General features: G+C 41.2%; 1 long non-coding RNA gene across 2 annotated transcripts; it reads right to left on the bottom strand.

Annotated features, from left to right (window-relative positions):
* Positions 1–4,598: 4,598 nt before the first annotated feature.
* LOC111260596 (uncharacterized) lies at positions 4,599–17,306 on the bottom strand. Of its 2 annotated transcripts, XR_002680431.2 has the most exons (4): positions 16,864–17,306; positions 14,728–14,914; positions 5,340–5,569; positions 4,599–4,831 (listed from the first exon to the last, which is right to left on the bottom strand). It is a non-coding gene; the product is annotated as an uncharacterized LOC111260596 (long non-coding RNA). The 2 variants fall into 2 exon arrangements; XR_002680430.2 differs by lacking the exon at positions 4,599–4,831 and having other exon boundaries at positions 4,842–5,569.
* Positions 17,307–18,297: the final 991 nt, after the last annotated feature.

The raw sequence follows: 18,297 nt of genomic DNA, 5'->3' as shown, positions 1-18,297 counted from the left end.
AAAACATGCCCCAGTATTTGAGATACTGTTGTGGCTCAAATGAATACGTTTCTTTCGTCGCAGACTGGGATGATTGGCACTAGTAACGATAGGACCGAGTCGATGGCCACGGTGAACGTGTATGGCCAACGGCCTACACCAGGAGGACTATACAACACCCACAGGTTGACCGCGATTCACTGGTTATGTTTGTTCTCTACGGGACGTCTGTCTCATCGAAGGCAAGGAGTCAGCTTGCGAAAAAACTCTCGATTGATGGATGTCGTCGCGAATGAATGAATTGTCTGGCCGTTTGTATCGTGGCGATCAGGGGGGGGGGGGGGGGGTAGATAGAAGCAAGCCAAGCGATCTCTGAGGGCTATCCGTGGGCCCGATGACTACCGCAGTGACAGCATCAGCCTGAACGGCATGCGCAACCGTGAAGCCGTAAGTCCGAGTCGACCGTGAAGCCGATGACGGATGGAGATTAAGTAGCAACATTAATCATATAGCAAGCGGCCGCTGCCACCGCTCCTGTTGGCTTCAATATGCGACAGACCGCCAGTTTAGGTGCGGATCTTGCAAAGCTTTTGCCAGTAGATCCAGTAGAAATAATAAGGGCTAAGGGGACTCCAAGATCTCTGTTAAATGTGTCAGGTCCCCATTGTACAATGTTTGTGTGAGGCTATTCAGTTTATACGAATCGATAGTGCATAATAAGATTGGCCGATAGTGGAATACCTACATTTGCAAGGAAACCGTAAAAACATCTTTGTGCCAAAATTATTTTTGATTCCCGAACATGGCCTTATGCTGTTTGCCACGGTGAACGCAAACTCGCAAGATGAAACCCAAATCGTCTGCCATTTTTCCTTGTGTCAGAAAGGCAACGTAATATTTCACTAATGTATAAAGGTTACCGTAGCGCTCACCGCTGGATTATTAATGCACAACTGGCTAAAAACATTCGTTGTCCTTTTACTAGAAAATACTTAATTTTGGTATTATTATTATTTCGATATTTTATTTTTTTTTATCCAAAACATGTGCTCGATCCGTGAACACACTGTATATAGGTTTAGTATTAGCAATAGCGTATCTGTATTATCAGCATTTAATGATCATACGTTGATACCTCTTTGCAGATACTGAAATTTTATAATCTGTAATTGTCGTTGTTACATCTGTTAACTCGTGTGAAACCCATATTTTGCATCTTCGATTTTTGACTCGTCCCAGATCTTTCGCTTTTTACTATGTTGCTTTTCGGTACCGCATCCTATGACTAACTCTCGGGGAGATTTTATTCCACCTGTTTAATATGATGCCGCTTTCCTAACTACCATATATATTCCATGACAAACGCATTTAACTAGTGACACCTCTATTTTAGCACTGATTTCAGCGAATTGCTAGCCTTCAGTGGCTCGACTGGATTACAGAGACGTCTCATCCGCTGGGCAATATTCTCCACCCTTTACAATCCGTGCTTTTCCCGAGTTCCTACGCTTCCTGCCCAACTCACTCACTACTACCAGTTTTCGCAATTTCCATGGCTTTGGGATTAGCTGCAGCCAGACGCCAGCTAAGCCGTGTGTACGGAACGGCAAAGCAGAGCCGTCGTACAAAGAGACACTCAGTCTAGCCGCTGCCAAGCGTTGATGTCGTCACCGACTACAAAAGTTAATTCCCTATAAGGCCCCCAGTGAGGCGAGACTGGGGCGCCCCGGGGTGCGAACGTGTTTTAAGCGGGCACCGCTTGCGTGAGCTTACCGACGTGGGAGCAGGCCACGTCAGTAAGCTCAAGCAAGCGTCGAATTCCGCCGACCCGACCGTGCACCGTGTTTCGCATTAAGTGAACGGATTTGACCTTCGTGTAGCCATTCCAGTAGTGTTTCAGATAACCCTATTATACGAAGGCGACCGGCTGAATGCAGCTAAGAGTGAATCCTCGCTAGACTGCCAATGTCAATGGATCGTCCTTAAAAGCGGTACCAAAAAACAAAGAACCTGGCTAGTAAATCTTCTATTGTCCGATTGTTAGCGGTATTACAAAGTAAAACAACGTGCCAGTCAAAAGTTCTCAGTTCTTGTAATGAATTCGCCGGTACATATGGTCTTTTTGGTTAGATGTTTCGACGTATGTAAAGCTCATATAGTTACAAAAACTTGCGAATACATAGGATACACAGAGCTGTAGTCATCCAGACTGCAGTTAGAAAATATACGCTTGGGAAAAGTATCAATCACATTTTCAATTGGATTAACCGTTATTACATTGTAACCAGTCACTGAACGTTTACGTGGCTATGCCTATTTTTTTCATAGGTAGATGACTACTGGATGATATTTTCATGTTTAGCATACAGTTTCAATCTTATCAAGTGTACCATTTGTTTTTGCACGTACATTTTACATTCTGTGTAGCGCAGGCCAAAAAAAGATACGACCCATCGGTTGCCGCCAAAATCTATCAGCAGTTAAACATCAATCCTATTTAGTCGGCTCTTGATAAGAGTACTGACTGTTTTTGTTAGGTAATTGTAGTGTGATCAGAACTTTTATTTATGACGATTTAATTTATGATAATTGACGTTAACTCAAGCTACTAAAATTCATTTCAGTTTCACAAGACATCCTTATATCCTTGAATTCTAGTCAGCTTTCGGTAGCTCTCAGTTAGCGAGGTTAATGGCGTTACCTCATCATTTTGGTATTGATTTAATATTCGGTATGCATCTATAGCAATCGAAAGACAATTTCACAGACGGCAGCAGCATGGCTATGTTCTCGTTATTTAAATTTTAATGCAAGTGTGCCGGAACTATTCGAAACACGATAATTTTTAGCGATATTCTAGCGCTACAAAAAACACCTGTACATAGGTATTATATACATGTATATACACTTTATGATCATTGCTGATCTTTGTTTGTGGCCAGTAACTAACATTGAAGTGAACGAAGCTATCTCTAGACCTGAGTTTATAAACGAATTAGTCCGCCTATGTAAACGTATCCTTGTAGCTCTGCTCTGGTCGATACTTCCGTTGTCGCAGGAAATAATACGAGTTATTATACGCTGCCGGCAATCTACTGTAAGCATGAGTAAGTTGCCTATAGAAAGCTCAGGTTGCGGCATTAACGTATTCACTGTGTAACACACGAAGGGAACGAATTTTGCCCAACTGGATATGCTTCAGCAAAAGAATAAGAGCTCGGGCGAAAGGCTGAGAGCGTAAAATTCTCCATTTAATGAAATAGCCCTCCGTGACTCGTTCTCTTCATTATGTAGACACCGTCATCCATAAAAGGACATCCTACACTATAAGTATAATAAAATCTCGCTTTTCTTTGCTCTTTCTTGCACGCTGTTCGAAAATAGATCTAGAGTATTATTTTAGTAGACGAACCATCTATGAGCTTGCTAGGTTCAAAGATGATGAAGACGATGTCTGAGGCAGTTGACCACAGCATGCGATTAGGTAAACTGTAGGCGACTGCTTGGAGCTATACTGTGGATTTATGTCGCGCAGTTGTCATTTACCGGACACAATGTAATCGTTGCATTCACAACAGGTTTCCTACGGGAAACTAGTAACCTAATCGCGAACCCTGTCGTTCTCTGATTTCCTAGCTTGTTCTACAGCCTGCTTAGATTCGTGTCTGGGGGAAGAAAGACCACCTAAAACAATGCTTTTAGGACGGACAAACGCACACACATGCACACGCATAGCGGTAGGCCACATTCTATGGCTACGAAGGCAACTTCTTCGAGACAGAAAGTAATAGAAGAAAGGAGCAGATTTCGTTTATTCCTCTATTCCTGACCGCGTTTTCGTGCCTCAGAATGCTGCTACACAGCCCCTAGCATCGAAAGGTGTCAAGCAGGGATCTTTCGTCGTTAGAATCTAGCCTTGTTTCTACGCCTATGGGCTATTATATACAAGATGTCACCTGAAAAAAGGCTATGAAGCTTAGCAACTACAACGTCGGCCTAGGCCTGCTATAGCTAACTATCCACCTATTCGACCTAGCACTGCCCGTACTGTTGGTATACATAGACGCGTAAAATGGAAGCCTCGCTTAGACTGGTTTTGTTTCCACGGCCAACTCAATAAATAGCATTTGTTACACTTCGATTTCGGCTGCAACTGGCACAAAAGAATGCCGTGATTTATCCCGGCGGATAGGAAAATGTTACCAATCTGCGTTGTTTGTCTGTTTCCTCATGTGAGAGCTCACGTGCCCAACAAAAAAGGGCCATTTATGCAATGTTAGTTCGTTTGCCGATTTAGCTAACCTGTGTCTTTTGCCAGCACGTGCTTACAGCGGTTTGTACACAGCGAAAAAGTCACGAGCGATAGTAAGGAAGTAATTAGCAAATAAAGTGCTGCTATGGCGGTTGTACTATATAATAATGGGAAAGACTATGGCCTTACTTTAGTCCGAACTTTTTTGTCGAGCACTTTGCTTCTATAGGTATATTTAGCTTCACTCACAAGTAAATAATAGTGCCATGAGGCTTTATGCTGCAGGTAAATTATGGCTTTGTTTACTTATGGCAGATAGGTTTCAAAGTAAAATTCCTGGTCGTAAAAACGATAGGGCTGAGTTTTTATTGACACATTTGTCTAATGTGTATTTAATGGGTACTCTTGCGTCTAGGAAGCATTGGTCATTTACATCTGCCCAAAAAGAACATGCCTTAATGGTGAAAGCTTCAGTTGTCTCTTGGAAAAACCGTTGCCAGATTCGATAAGCTTGTGGCACCGTGCAATGTATTGTGGTGTGGCCATATGTTTCGCTATTTGATTTAGGATCAGTTTCCGTATCTTGCGACTCCACCTTACCTGTGTAATTGAAAATTATATACAACTTAATAGGTACACTTCTGGTTTTTTATTTGAGAGCACACCAGATATGAGAGTGACCGTACATGTGCCATTGAAATCAATTTTGGTCACCGCAGTTTCTCACAGCTACATGCATATTCTTTGCAAGTAAACCTACCTAGTATGAAGGACGTGACTCTCGTACCTCACAATATACATCTGCGTCAATATCTTTCTCATTTTTATGGTGTATTGACAAGGACATTTATCATCCATGAATACGGTGGGATATGGCAACGTGCCTTTCTTCGAATTCAGGCTTACTACCATTTTTTGCAATTTTTCAGTTTTATCTAAATAACAGCAACAACTGATTTTTTCAGGTAAGCACAATTATAACAAAAATATCCCAGGAGTAAACATATTGTTTATGATTAGCGAAGAAAAACGTGCAGCTCCTGTACTCCTAATAGAGAAAACCCTTAACAAAACATTCCCCTTTTTTTTTCGTTCGGTTCTCGCTTACTTCGACGGGCCGAACGCACCAGACGAACATGCTAGTTGGACAAGTATAACATATCAGCCAATCTTCCCTAGCCCAGGCGGTACTGCAACGTAAGTAACAACGATATTTCATATCAGTGGGCTAACAGCGAGTATATAAGGAAGCTTGGCTGAGATTTCCTAATAATACGCAGGTCACTGTAGCCAATAAGCAGGCACTGTAGAATTCGAGACAATCATCCTGGCTCCTACCTGAAAAGCAAGAAAATCGAAAGGTGGCCTAGTTATATTGACGCGCAATCTAATATGAGACTTTTACGCTATACGTGACAATATGATATATACAAAACGCAAAGCGCCGATTAGGTAATAACATAGACTTATAGAATGCCGAAGCGCCGGGGGTTCAATCTTTCCAGGAACCTAGAAGTAAGATAGGTTATACGACCTACCACGCTAATCCCCCGTACGGTTCGCAAGGTCTAAACAGTTTTGGTTGGCAAAAGTCGACAGACCCTCTTAACTAGTGATCAATGTTCTTTCTTTTCAACATCTAAGAAACGAGCCGCGCATCTATGCTACTTTATAGCAAAAAAAAAAAATCACGATCTCTCTAACCGTTTCTCTCGCTCGCTGTCTTTATTTATGCTTTTCAACTGACCACATGACTGTACCATATAGATGTCATTACTGCTGAATGTATCTGTAGGACATATTGACTCATACGTTAGAGATGTTGACGCTTTTTTCTGTACGGCATGACGGAACATTTCTAGGGCTGAACTCGACTCGTAAGCTTGGCAGGCTGCGTCAAAATTTTAAAAATCGATCCGAATGCCGCGCGGCCAGCGGTCCTCGTGGCTTCTCTAGCCGCCATCGTATACTGTCCAATACTGTCCTATCGTGAACATATCTAAGCGGCGTTATTTCATGCTCACGCTCTGAGATGCTTTCTTGTCTAGGGTAGCAAGTTTTATCATTTAAACGGATGAACGATGACCAAGCAAATGTCCATTGAACGGAAGTTGTGTCCGTTCCGACGCCGCCACTGATCGTCATATACCGCAGATAAGACGGACAGCTATCAAAGCATCTGTATAGTAACTACCTTAGCTGGCACCAGGGAAAATTCGAAAAGGTGACGATGTAATGGAAAACTTTTGTGAAAAAACAATGCAACACCACCACCGTTACGATCAGTGCCACAGTCACGAGCGAGCACACACACAGAACAAAATGAAGTGAGTGAAAAGAAACACGAAAGACGGCCGCTGCAAAAGAAGACAGCGACACTTAAAATGTCTTGGTATCCTTACTCGCGTCTTCGTCCCTGCCCTGAAGATTGAACGGTAAACGCATTAGCATTCGAGCGGGCAGGCACGAAGCGACTGAGTGATGCAGTGTGTCTGTCCTTTCTTCAATGAGCAAAATGGAGACCGAAGCGTTGCAGATGATCCGGACGAAGCCGACAACCTGGTTCGGTCCGAGGTCTATTATACAGCCGTTGGAAGCATGAAGAGACATACGGAGTGAGCGAAAAGCGCACAAATCTACTGGTTGACAGATCATTAAAAAATTCATCCATATACTCGTCTATTTTTCTCCGCTGTAGAAGATGTGTGGTGTTTCGTCAAAACTTCACGATAAGGTGTTCGCTGACCAGAGCCGATAGCTCTATGTGCAGTTGACAACATCGTAGAATTGGAAAGCGCCTCGTACCAATCTAATATTGTGTGACGGCCTGTTTGGGTGGACGGCATCGTGTCTCATCACGCGGCAATCTTTAATGATATGCGTTAAATAGTTGTGTCAGGGCTTCCAGGTATGATACGTTATAATCGATTTCTTTTTTATTAGCTAGCACAAGCGTACGGGAAGCAGCTCAGCAGAAACAACTCGTTCTATGTCGCCACTTACTTTTATTGTAATGGCACATATTCGTCGGCATCTAAAGCTGGCGTCTTTTCTCTTACAGACAAGTTTATAGTAAAGGCTGTGTATGGGAGAGGTAGCAACGCGCACGAAAATGCTATAGACAGGTATCAAAGGGACAGCCAAGCAGTCTTGGCTTTTTAGCGCTCAATTGACGCCGCGGAGTAAAAAATAGTAAATACACTGAATATCGCTCAGACCCCGTTATTACAACGAGCTCTCCATCAATATAATGGGAACGGAAGTAAGAGCTGTCCACTTTTTTAGGCACACCATTGACTGTGTTGCTAGTAAAGACCGTCAGTAAAGAGTACTTCGAAATCGCATATACACGTATTAGATATGAATGAATCTTATAAAGTTCAGTGCTTGTAAGGGGTCAGTGCCGAACGAACATCTATAGGTTAGGCGACATCACTAGTGGTGGAATTCAGTGAGCTGCTAAAAAATACTAACGTAGTACGTGATGATTTCTGGTCATGGCAAAAGGAACTTACAATTGCGACTAACTGATAATTAGGCTCATATAAGTTATAAAATCTCTAAGCATTGTAACTAGCGGAATCGATTGTTGAACACAATCTGGGTAGAGGCACTGAGTTCCTATTCAAAGGTGTGTTAGTCGGCGGGATATAGTGCACAGCATGCAACATGTCACCTAGAACGTTCCTACAGTCGGAGCATGATGAGAAGTAAAAATATTGTGTATATTAGGATGTGTGAATATGTATTGTACAACATCGCATAAAGTTTCATTAAAGAACGTTCATAAAAAAATGATAAAATTTATATGTTGCCATGGGGAAACATTAAGATAATATCATAATTTCCTCTATAGGCGCATACGGGTCTGTTTACTGATAAGTGAGTGACATTTTATTTAATCTATGGCTTTATCTTACACTAATATAGTATTTGTTTATTGGGGGGGGGGGGGGGTGTCTTCATTAACATAGAAAAACGTTGTCTTTGTTAATAAGTGAACTGCAATGCATTTTTTTAAGCTTTTCTCTACCATTTTACGATACTTAAAGCCTCCAAATTCAATAAAAGCAGCTCGTTGGTCCTGATAATTCACCAAAAACCAGCAGGTTTATTAGTTCACGAAACGTCGCATAGTAGCTTGCCACATATATATATATATATATATACGTGTGTTACTGATTTCTTCATCTGCCTGTCACCACTATGAACTATAGCGCGCATTGGCTAGCGGCATTGTGGTGGCCTTCTCTACTGTTGTTTCTCGCTATTGCTCGCTGTATAAGCTGGCATCATCGTTCTCTCGTTATCGCTCACCTCAATAGCTATTATGACATGAAGTTTTTTTAGGAGTAAAGCGGAGCTCAGTGGACACCGTGCTGCCAAGCAGATAAACTCGTCTTGTTTGTTAACGATGAAAAGGACCCAAGGGGCAATTGTGTTCAGTCCTATTTGGACTCGTGAAAGACCTTTTTTCTCGTTGGCGTTTGGGTAAAGCTCGTAAGGTAGTACTATGGGCGCTCAGTTTAAGTTTGCTTAGCAAAAAAGTGACCGCCAACATCTTTTCGGTTGCTGTATGCGAGTATAGGGCGTATGACGGTTTGATCTGACTGTTCTTTCGCGTCTAACTGAACCCTCACGTACGCGATAGAAGCTGGACGCAGACAAAATAAAGGGGCCTAGCCGTTGTTGAATAACAGCAACGATCTTTAACTAAGATGTCCAAAATGGCTTTGAAAAATTAATGAGTTGCCGCAAGACTCTACTCTCAGTTTGCCAGATTTTCGGCATAATCTTTAACAGGCTTTACCCGCACTCATTGATACGTACGGTAACGTTTGCTGACAGCCATTAACAGAACAAACTAACAGGGAAACATTAGCAGATTCTCTTCTGGTTAGTGGTCACTGAACTATAATAGGATTCGACTTCGATAGGATTCGAAGCAGCACCCAGCTTGGAAAGCACCATCTTTAAACAGCTATGGACTAAGTAGCCATTTACGATTATTACCCGACGGATATTCCGAAAAGTATCCTATCACATGTCGAAGCTTGTAAAAGGCGCTTAAACGACACTCAGGGTGTTCAGATAGAAATTCTATGTTGAAAGATGGGAAATTATTAAACAAACATGTAAGCCCAGCGACCGCAAAATCCCGGTTAGAGGGTTCAATTTGTGTTGTTATAGGTAACTTAAAGTTATCTACCCATTTGTGTGATACCAAGTTGGTCGTATCATAAGCCAGGCCTAAAATTAACGTCAATGATTTCATCTACGTCATGTTTTCGATCACGTAATAAAATGCAATAACTTAAAGGCTCTGAATAGTTGAAGAGGACATGGTGTCTAGGGGCGTTAAATGAATGAGATACCAATCTACAGCCGCCATACTATATATATGTGCATATATAAATACGGCTACTACTTAGCTAAAATTAGCAACAGTTCTCTCAATGGTAGAGAGTAACGTACCCTAAAATAGTTATGCATATGTTTCGCATGTTAATATATGGCTTCAGTAGTGTGCTTTAATAGTGGGTATATATCTATGATAAGCTATTCACGCACGTTGTTGTCTACCTTTTTCAATGCCGTGTTCGTTATGTATAATCGTAAGAAGGTATATTCACGGTTAGCTAATGCAGCCTCATTTCCTTGAAGGTAATATCCATGTACCATATTGTCCTGACCGAAAGACGGCCAATGGCTTAGAATGGACCATGATATCTTTTGGACTAAATACACGCGTACGGCTAGATACATACATGTTCAGGACAAATGGATACAAAGGTCTCGTGACTGTCAACTGATAGCAAGCCCTAGAAACATATGCTTGTGACTTTTTAGACGGAAGTGTGGCTTAACGAGGTGCCACTACGGTGAAGGTGACTTGACAATGAATCACAAATACTAAAGCTGAATTTAGAGAAACTGTGCTTGTTTCCGTTTCGTTCGCGAGTGACGAAATAACAGTCGTATTTGTTATCGTAGAACAAGATCCAAACACCTCCAATCCAGTATCAGCAGCGTCCGCAGTTGGAGACTAGCAAAAAGAATTGTTTGGTTCTATCACAGTTCAGTGACGTATATTAATACACCATTTGATAGTTTTAAACCATTACCATACAGTAATATGGTACAATGGCCTAGTTGGTAGCTATAACAAGCGATGAGTGGGGCCAGTGGTTTGCTTATTTTCATATCGGTTTACTCGTAGGTTTTCTATAGTACCTTGACGGCTACCCCCTAGCAGGGGTCGCAACGACCGCAACGAAAGTTTTCAACGACTTGACGAGTTTCTGCTGGATCAAGCAGTAGGGAGGTCTATTGTCTTTTTGTATTGTGCAGATCACCTTGTGCAAACGACGCTGCATGCTGGCCGAGTGTGGACTGTGTAAATGTATTTAATGCTTTTAGCTTGGAACCAAGCTCGAAAAAGCGTGAAAACATCAAATGAAGTCGACGTTTACTGCGCGCTGGCCACAAGGCACTTCGGCATTACTTTTAATACAAGTACGATTACCATAATACCGCATTTGTGTAACTTCCAGGAAAAACCGGGATACCACTGATGGTCCGGGGTAGCTGTCGCTGTTGGCCAGGCACTGAACTTATATCATATCTAATAAAGTTACACGTACTTGATCCGGAGGGTTCTTAACTCCTGCTAATGGTCGCCTGCGCGTATCTGGATGTACTAACATTTATAACTTGCTATATTAAAGCTCGTTTTTGTCGATTTCCTTTGGGAATTGAAAATAATAAACGTTGCTCCGTTACTATTGCTCACAGTTTCTGGCAATGGTTTGTGCGGCAGAGGTGTATGGTCGTTAACAGAACCAAAATCGTTACCACTATGATCCACATTAAAGGTTCTCATGCATGAATGCACGAGGTTCCAATAATGTTCTAATAATACCGCCGTTTTTACACAACAAAATTCCATTGAGGATGTAACTATTAAAATATATCTTGAGATAAGGTACACTTACTATATATGTACGGCATAAGAGGTATATCTGCAATTACTGAAGATAATAATGCTGGTAACTATATTAAAGCGTATTCCACATTAATAGCAAATATCTGGAATAAAATAAATTATTTTATATAATTAACAGTTTATTGAATGCGGATTTCACCCAGTCTATAGCGTAAAATATTTTCATGAATTAGGTTTAAGTTATAATCAAACGAACCCTGTCGGCGATACAAAATCGGAATCAGGATAAAATGAACATTGAATCCTATGGGTCATTGTAAGCCGTTGTAACGAGCTGCTGCGCGTATCGATCGAGCCGCTGAATAGGTACCGTCATTTCAACAAAGGTAAATTTATCCCACATAGATGCGTTTTCATAGATATTGGAAAAGTGGTATGGAGGGTAAATCATATATCAGATTGATAATTATATATGGTAATATATACTTCGAAAAAAACGTCGTTAAATATAATGGGTTACTTTGATTTTTTTCGTGTTTATTGTTACATAGACATCAACATTATAGGTCAGTAAAGGATGCTTCCCAGTCTATTTGCTGCGTCACTTTTTCTAGGGAGTGAGTGTCGCCGACTTCTCGGCGGGTGTCCAACGCTAGTCATTTGTTATTTTTAATCAAGTCCTTTAATGAACCACAGCGGTAATGGCAAACCATTGGCTGTAAGTACAACACAGAGATGACGTAGAAGGAATCGGATCTTGGGGTCGAGTTCGAAGAAATGGACCACAGAATTACTGCTTCAAAGCCCTGGGTTTTAAGCATATAGCGCTTGTTAAACAATGGTGGTAATTTAACAACGTCAATAATTAAACTTATTAAGATATTAAAATGAAATTACTAATACTTGCAGACTCACAATGTGATGAAGGCATAGACCACCACACGAAAATTCATATAGCCTCAGAGTCAGTTTTCGTAGTTACGATACACAATTGAATCAGATACTAGGAAGTCTTGAGCAGCAATATTTGTTGCAACTAGCCCAACAGATGTTAGATTTCCTAGAACAAAAAAACGTCGACTTCGCTGTCATGCACTAAAAGCAAATGCCCAAAACCCACATAAAATGGGTCGAGTGCCACATAGACAATGACAGGTAGGGCAACTTTTAACATAACGAGTGAATCGCTAGGCGGGTTTCGACATGTTGAAATATTGCTTACGAAATACAGAGGCAAAACTTCCAGCTAGTCAGTGGATTACGCTTTGATTGCTTGTATTGGAAAAATTTGTGGACTCGATATCTTTTTATTGGAGTATTCTCTATCCTTTCCAACAAAGGGTATGATTCGAAATTGTTAATTTATACTTACTAGATACTCACTGATAAATAAAAAAATCTGATATATTGAACTAAATGGCATCACTGCCCTTAAAAATATTCGTGGAGAAGAAGCAGAACTTCGATTCTTCGATGTAAAGTTAGGAACGTCTAGAACCATTACCGAACAAAAACATCTATAAACTCATAATTATTAATTGGTGCCACCGCTTTGCAGTTGACGTAACTTTTCATAGAAGTTTAGGTTCGCTTAATTGATTAGTGTTACGTATACCGTCGAATAAAATAAATAGTTAGTCCTTCTAACTATAGGGTATAGTTGAAATAGGCTAACTGCAATACGATTGTTTCCGTAGGGCAGTATTTTCGGATAAATGTAAACGTTACTTAGGAGCTGTACCGGTATCATCTTAGAACTTAGTTTGCCTGCCTATTCTGTCAGAATTTCCTATTGAGCTTGGTGTCCGTCGTATTCTCTCATACGCAACCTGTACACCCAAGTCAGGATGTTTTGTAATCGCAGGTTTCCTGGGGCGGTACCGTTTTCGCATCAATCGAAGCCCTTTTAACCATAACGTTTCTTTCTTTTGGTTAATGAAGCCACACGGGCCTTATGGAGACGTTCGACGGGCGTTGCTAAGTCATTGTCTCTGCTTCGTAAGCCAACAGCTTGCTAATGACTCTAGCTGCACCGAACCGGCTGCTATCGAACCAGCAGCGGGGTGAAAATATCTTTTCCCAAAGGGTCCTCGTGAAGCCGCTAAACAACGGGGCAGAATAGCACTAATAAGAAGTGTTAAATGGGCAGTGTATGGTATCGCTTGACCCAATGGCCGATCTACAACAGCAGCACCTTCAGCAGAAGAAGTGCTGGTCAGATCATCAATAACAGCAGCAGAAGCAATGAAAGACGGACAAGTCATCTCCCTTTATTTTTGTGATGATCGTAGCTATATAGTCTAAAGCTAATGATAGAGACGCTGGTTAGGGGTTGCGATTATACGCAATGACGGCTTTTGGTTTCTGCAGCTGCTGCTGGTGGCGTTACGGGCGCTTTTACAGTATCGTTTCTTGTACGCGTCGTTCTCTGTTGGCCCCACATGCCCATTGAATTGTGTAAAGATCACCCATTTGGCCAATCACTTGGGCACTAGACTCATTCAAGTTCTTCACTGCATCATTCATGCCCTTAAAGCATTCCCTTTTCGGGCGTTCTAAGCAGGTGGCACGGGCCAGGCAGGTGCTGTTACGCGAATATATATATTCATCGTCTCGCGTATATGCGCACACACATCCACTTATCTACCAGACCGGGTATAAGACACATGTTCATGGGCTCTTTATTTGAAGACAATGGAACTGACTTAATATTACACTCAATAAACTTCAACTATTGCTCTCGTAGATATTGTACAAGCAACTGTAATAATTTATACAGTATTCAGCTTTATATGAGGCAATGGGCACCATAGTAAGCACAATGTTCCTATACTTAACATAGTAATGTACATATGCGGAGGACATGTATGTATGCAATTAAATAAACCGATGTAAGGGCAACTTGAACTTATCTAATAATTGCCACTAATCAGCCAACGATCTTCACAATATTCGCTTCGTTTTACTTAGTCCAAGTCGTACAGCCCCGTACCCTTAAATAGCCATAAAAACCTGTTTAATCAACGGCTTAGAGAGCACTGAATGATTTCAACTGGAAGGAAGCTACGTTTTTCAGAATGTACGTTTTTAAATTTTTTCCTTTTTAATTTCGCGGCTTCATGAGATGCTGCCGGAAGAGCTTTGCAGTATATTTGGACAACGACGTTTCTAAAATGTAAGTGTAACCTTTACCTTCCTGAATTATATTGAGGTCAAGTATCCTTGTTACGAAGTTTCTTTAATGAAAACCAATGGACTATTAAAACTGATATGGAGTACGAAATTTCGAGCCTACTACAAAATCCAATCTAATGGAACGTTTTGACGACCATATACCATTCAGCGCATTAATTAAAGTTTAAAGCAAGGTTTCCAACATTTGCGAGTTATCCGTTGGATTTCATTGCAGTGTTCAACTATGTTTATCTAAGTGCAAATTGTGACTATGTCCTTTCTTGACGTCTTTGTTACTTAATTTTTTCATGGCTCATAGAATAAGTTCTCCATAGTCTTGTGTTTCGGTTTTGCGTGTTACGTACGTTCCGCTTACCCTACTCCTGGTCAACACCTTATGGTCGACGACGATATCTACGACGAAAACAACGATAGTGATTACGCTGAATTACGATGAACCTTGATTCTCCATCTTGAACTTAGCCGATGAACTAAAAGCAATTCGCAATAGACAATAGGCAGGCAGGCAGGCAGGCTATTGTGGATTTCCGTGTTCTTTTTCGCTGCAATCAATATTGTTCAGCTTCTGTTAGTGAGCGGATATTAAAAGCCTGCCCCCGTATCTATCGCGGCGATAATGGGGCGCAGAAACATTTGAACATAACCAAACGACAACACGAGCAAGATGACATCGAAAGAGTAAAAGAAAAGACCGTATGATCAAATGGCTGTCTAGCGGAGCGATGACTGGTACTAAAATTAGCATTTTGGCAGCATTAACTTATTTGGTATTCATTGATACAATTTTGGGTCTGTTTCCTCCTTCTCTCTTTTGTCCTTTCGAAGCTGAATCCTGTTTTGTGTCGTTCAAAGTAGCCATTGAGAAAAATCAAGACTGTGAGCTTCTCCGACGTAAAAAGCATCGAATGAAACTTGGAACCATCTGGAGCAGGTGAGTCGATGCGATCTGAGGAACAAAACAAGCAACAGAATACGATCTATGGACTCTGCTTCAGACAAATATACACTCACAATAGCCAACAGCGATGACAGTGATAAATCTATATTACAAGCACTTCAGCGTTGGCGGTTCTGCACACTCGTGAAAATTAATATGACGGCTTTTTGTCATAGGTAAACGTAGCCTGTAAGGATGGCATGCGATTCTTGTGGCTCAACATTCTATTGGCTAGGATGCTATGGTCAAGCTAAAAGCAATACAGATAAATAAGGATCGGTTTTCTTCCAGCGTCGATTAACTAAACAAACGCTTTTTGAGATGCCAGGAGCTGTGATATTAAAAATAGAGGGATCAAGAACTAATAATGAAAAGGAGCTAGTGCAAAATTTCGACCCTAGGTAGCTGTTCAGTGTTCAATTACATGGATGCAAACACATGTTTGCAAATGGCACAAGATTTGCTTTGTATTTAAATTCTCTGCCTTCGTTGTTCATTGGCCCTACGGGCTCGTGCTCTTGGTCTCCGGTCCTTGGATTTCACTACCAATGTCTCTGCCCCAAATGTTTCTGGTAAAGATCACAAATTTTGTGAACTTTTTTTCTTATCATAAAAAAAACGATTATAATACAGTAGTACTATGTAAATGAGTTACTGATTTTTATATCTTAGTAAATTTCGTCTTTACACTTCTTTCAGCATGTATATTCTATGGAGTTTCAACGAAAACGAGAAAGATTTGATTGAATTTCTCTACGACGGCTTACTCAACTATACATTCAACGCCAGCCAATAGTTTACTCGTTTTAATTGTATTTTTCTATCTAGTTGCTTCATCTTTTTTTTAGTCTTATGCCCCCGGATATGTCAGACTTTTTATTTTAGCAACTATTCTATTTTTCTTTTTTTGGTCCCTAACGCAGCTTGAACGACTTGTAGCAAAATGCTCTCAGAAGATAGATCGCTCAAACAGGAGCACGGATGCTAGCTCTAACTGACCGTTGCCGCAACATAATCATATGGGATTCAGCGGACAGATCATAGCTCAGACAAGGCGTATTTTGCAATGTCACGAAGTGTGCGGTTATGGAGCCGGAGCTTACAGAGCCTTTACCACTGAGTAACATATGGACGACTATAACTATGAGATACGGCTTTTACTGCATGGAAACAGTAGAAGCCATGTTCTATTTTTGACGAATGCTATACTGATTTTTGCCTGTTTTTTTCCGCGCACACAGACTGACTTGCTGAGCTTAGGCTGTTGCCCCACAAGCTTTTGCAGCTAGCAAACCCGAAGCCCAAAATGGAGCGACAAGTCGTCGGTCATCGGCTCAAATATCTTCATTTCTCTTTAACGCTGTTCGTGTTCATAACACACAAATCCTGTTTGCAAGGACCCCCGGCTTGGAACCTGAGGATTTTACCAATGCATGTCAAATGCGAGTGGATAGCGACCGTCTTAACGAAAGACGGGCCTTAGAAGTCGATAGGGATTACCGTTACTGTACACATGACTACCGTGGCGATCGTATATGTTAAATTAACACTTACAGTGCGATATCCAGCTTTTGAATCCTTCGTAGTGTTCCCGGCTGTGCTGACCTATGTCGCTGTCTGCACTATTTGGCAGCGGCAACGTATGGATCTTTGAGCCATGTGGTTCAATACTGAGTAGCTGTGTCACGTGAGAGAGTCGTCCGAGCTAAATGTTAGATCTGCTCCGCGGGTTGTCGGCAAAACCTTCAGTCATCTATTTTGTGACTGCTTCTGCGACGGCTATTCCTGCTAACAGCGACTATGTCAGTAGGTGATTTCTGATCGATTTCCGTGCGCGATTAACTACTTATTCGTAGTCACTTGTTGGTTTGGTGATGGTGATCGGGATAGATCGGTCAGCTACGGTAATGCTTTTATTGTTCACCATTTTAGACTGAGTAAGGATTGTCCGAGCGTAAACCGCAATGTTTACAAACGGAGGAGGGCCGTGTAAGGGCATTAATAGTTTCTAATGGCATTGGTAAAATCTGACGACATTTTGGTTAGCAGTGCCTATATACAGATACAGATAAGTTGCATCATGGAAAAAGCGAAAAAAATAAAGGAGATGAGATAGTAGATACAGCTCTGTCACGTTGAAATTCCGCCTGCCAAGTTGAGATGCGCAATTGTGACACAATATGATACAATGAGAAATTCACACAAAGGGACCGTAAAGTAAGGCTGTTTGTTTGTTTGTTTGTTTCGCAAAAAAAATTACGTCAATCGATAGGGAACTAAATGTGTTAATTTGAATCGAAGTGCAGTAACGGCACGGCGATACCAATAGCAACTGTGCGAAGCGGCCGTTTATTTCTTATAACCCGAATGGTGGCCTCATGATTTCGACGGGCCCGTTACGTGCAGTATTGCTACTGTGGCACAATTAAGAGCCCCAAACACAAAGTATATAGTACTTCCAAAGACAAAATTGACGTTCTTCCTACTGTTTGATAGTACCGGAAAAGACCGTCAGGAAAATTCTATAGCATCTCCGCAGTACTACTATATTACAATATGGAAACACAATATATTTTTAGTTGTTGGAAGCTTTTAGGTGGTGTTGCAGGACTTCCGGCGGAATTATATGTAATCACTAATATGATTTCGATGCATACTTATTTATACGTACTTGAGAACGTGACGGTTATTTACTGAATGTAAGATTGATGAGAAAACGGCATTATACAGTTTTCGCAAGTATTGGTTTAGAGTTGATTAGAATTCGGACCTTTCATACGCCGCGACGTTTTTTTGAAGTGTACCAAGTAGAACCTTTCTAGTACCTCAGAAAGCACTAAGTTGAACCCTTCTGACTATTGCGGATAATGATCTTAAAATTGACCTTTTGAAATATATCTTGCTTTTTTCGATTACGGTATACAAATGTTGGTCAGACACCCACATACAGAGAAATCGTAGCTGGACTAATTTGAACATCTGAAGTAA

The sequence above is a fragment of the Varroa jacobsoni genome, unplaced genomic scaffold, assembly GCF_002532875.2.
Source record: "Varroa jacobsoni isolate VJ856 unplaced genomic scaffold, vjacob_1.0 scaffold_457, whole genome shotgun sequence".
In the NCBI taxonomy this organism is placed as follows: Eukaryota; Metazoa; Arthropoda; class Arachnida; order Mesostigmata; family Varroidae; genus Varroa; species Varroa jacobsoni.
This window is presented reverse-complemented; position numbering and strand designations above follow the sequence as displayed.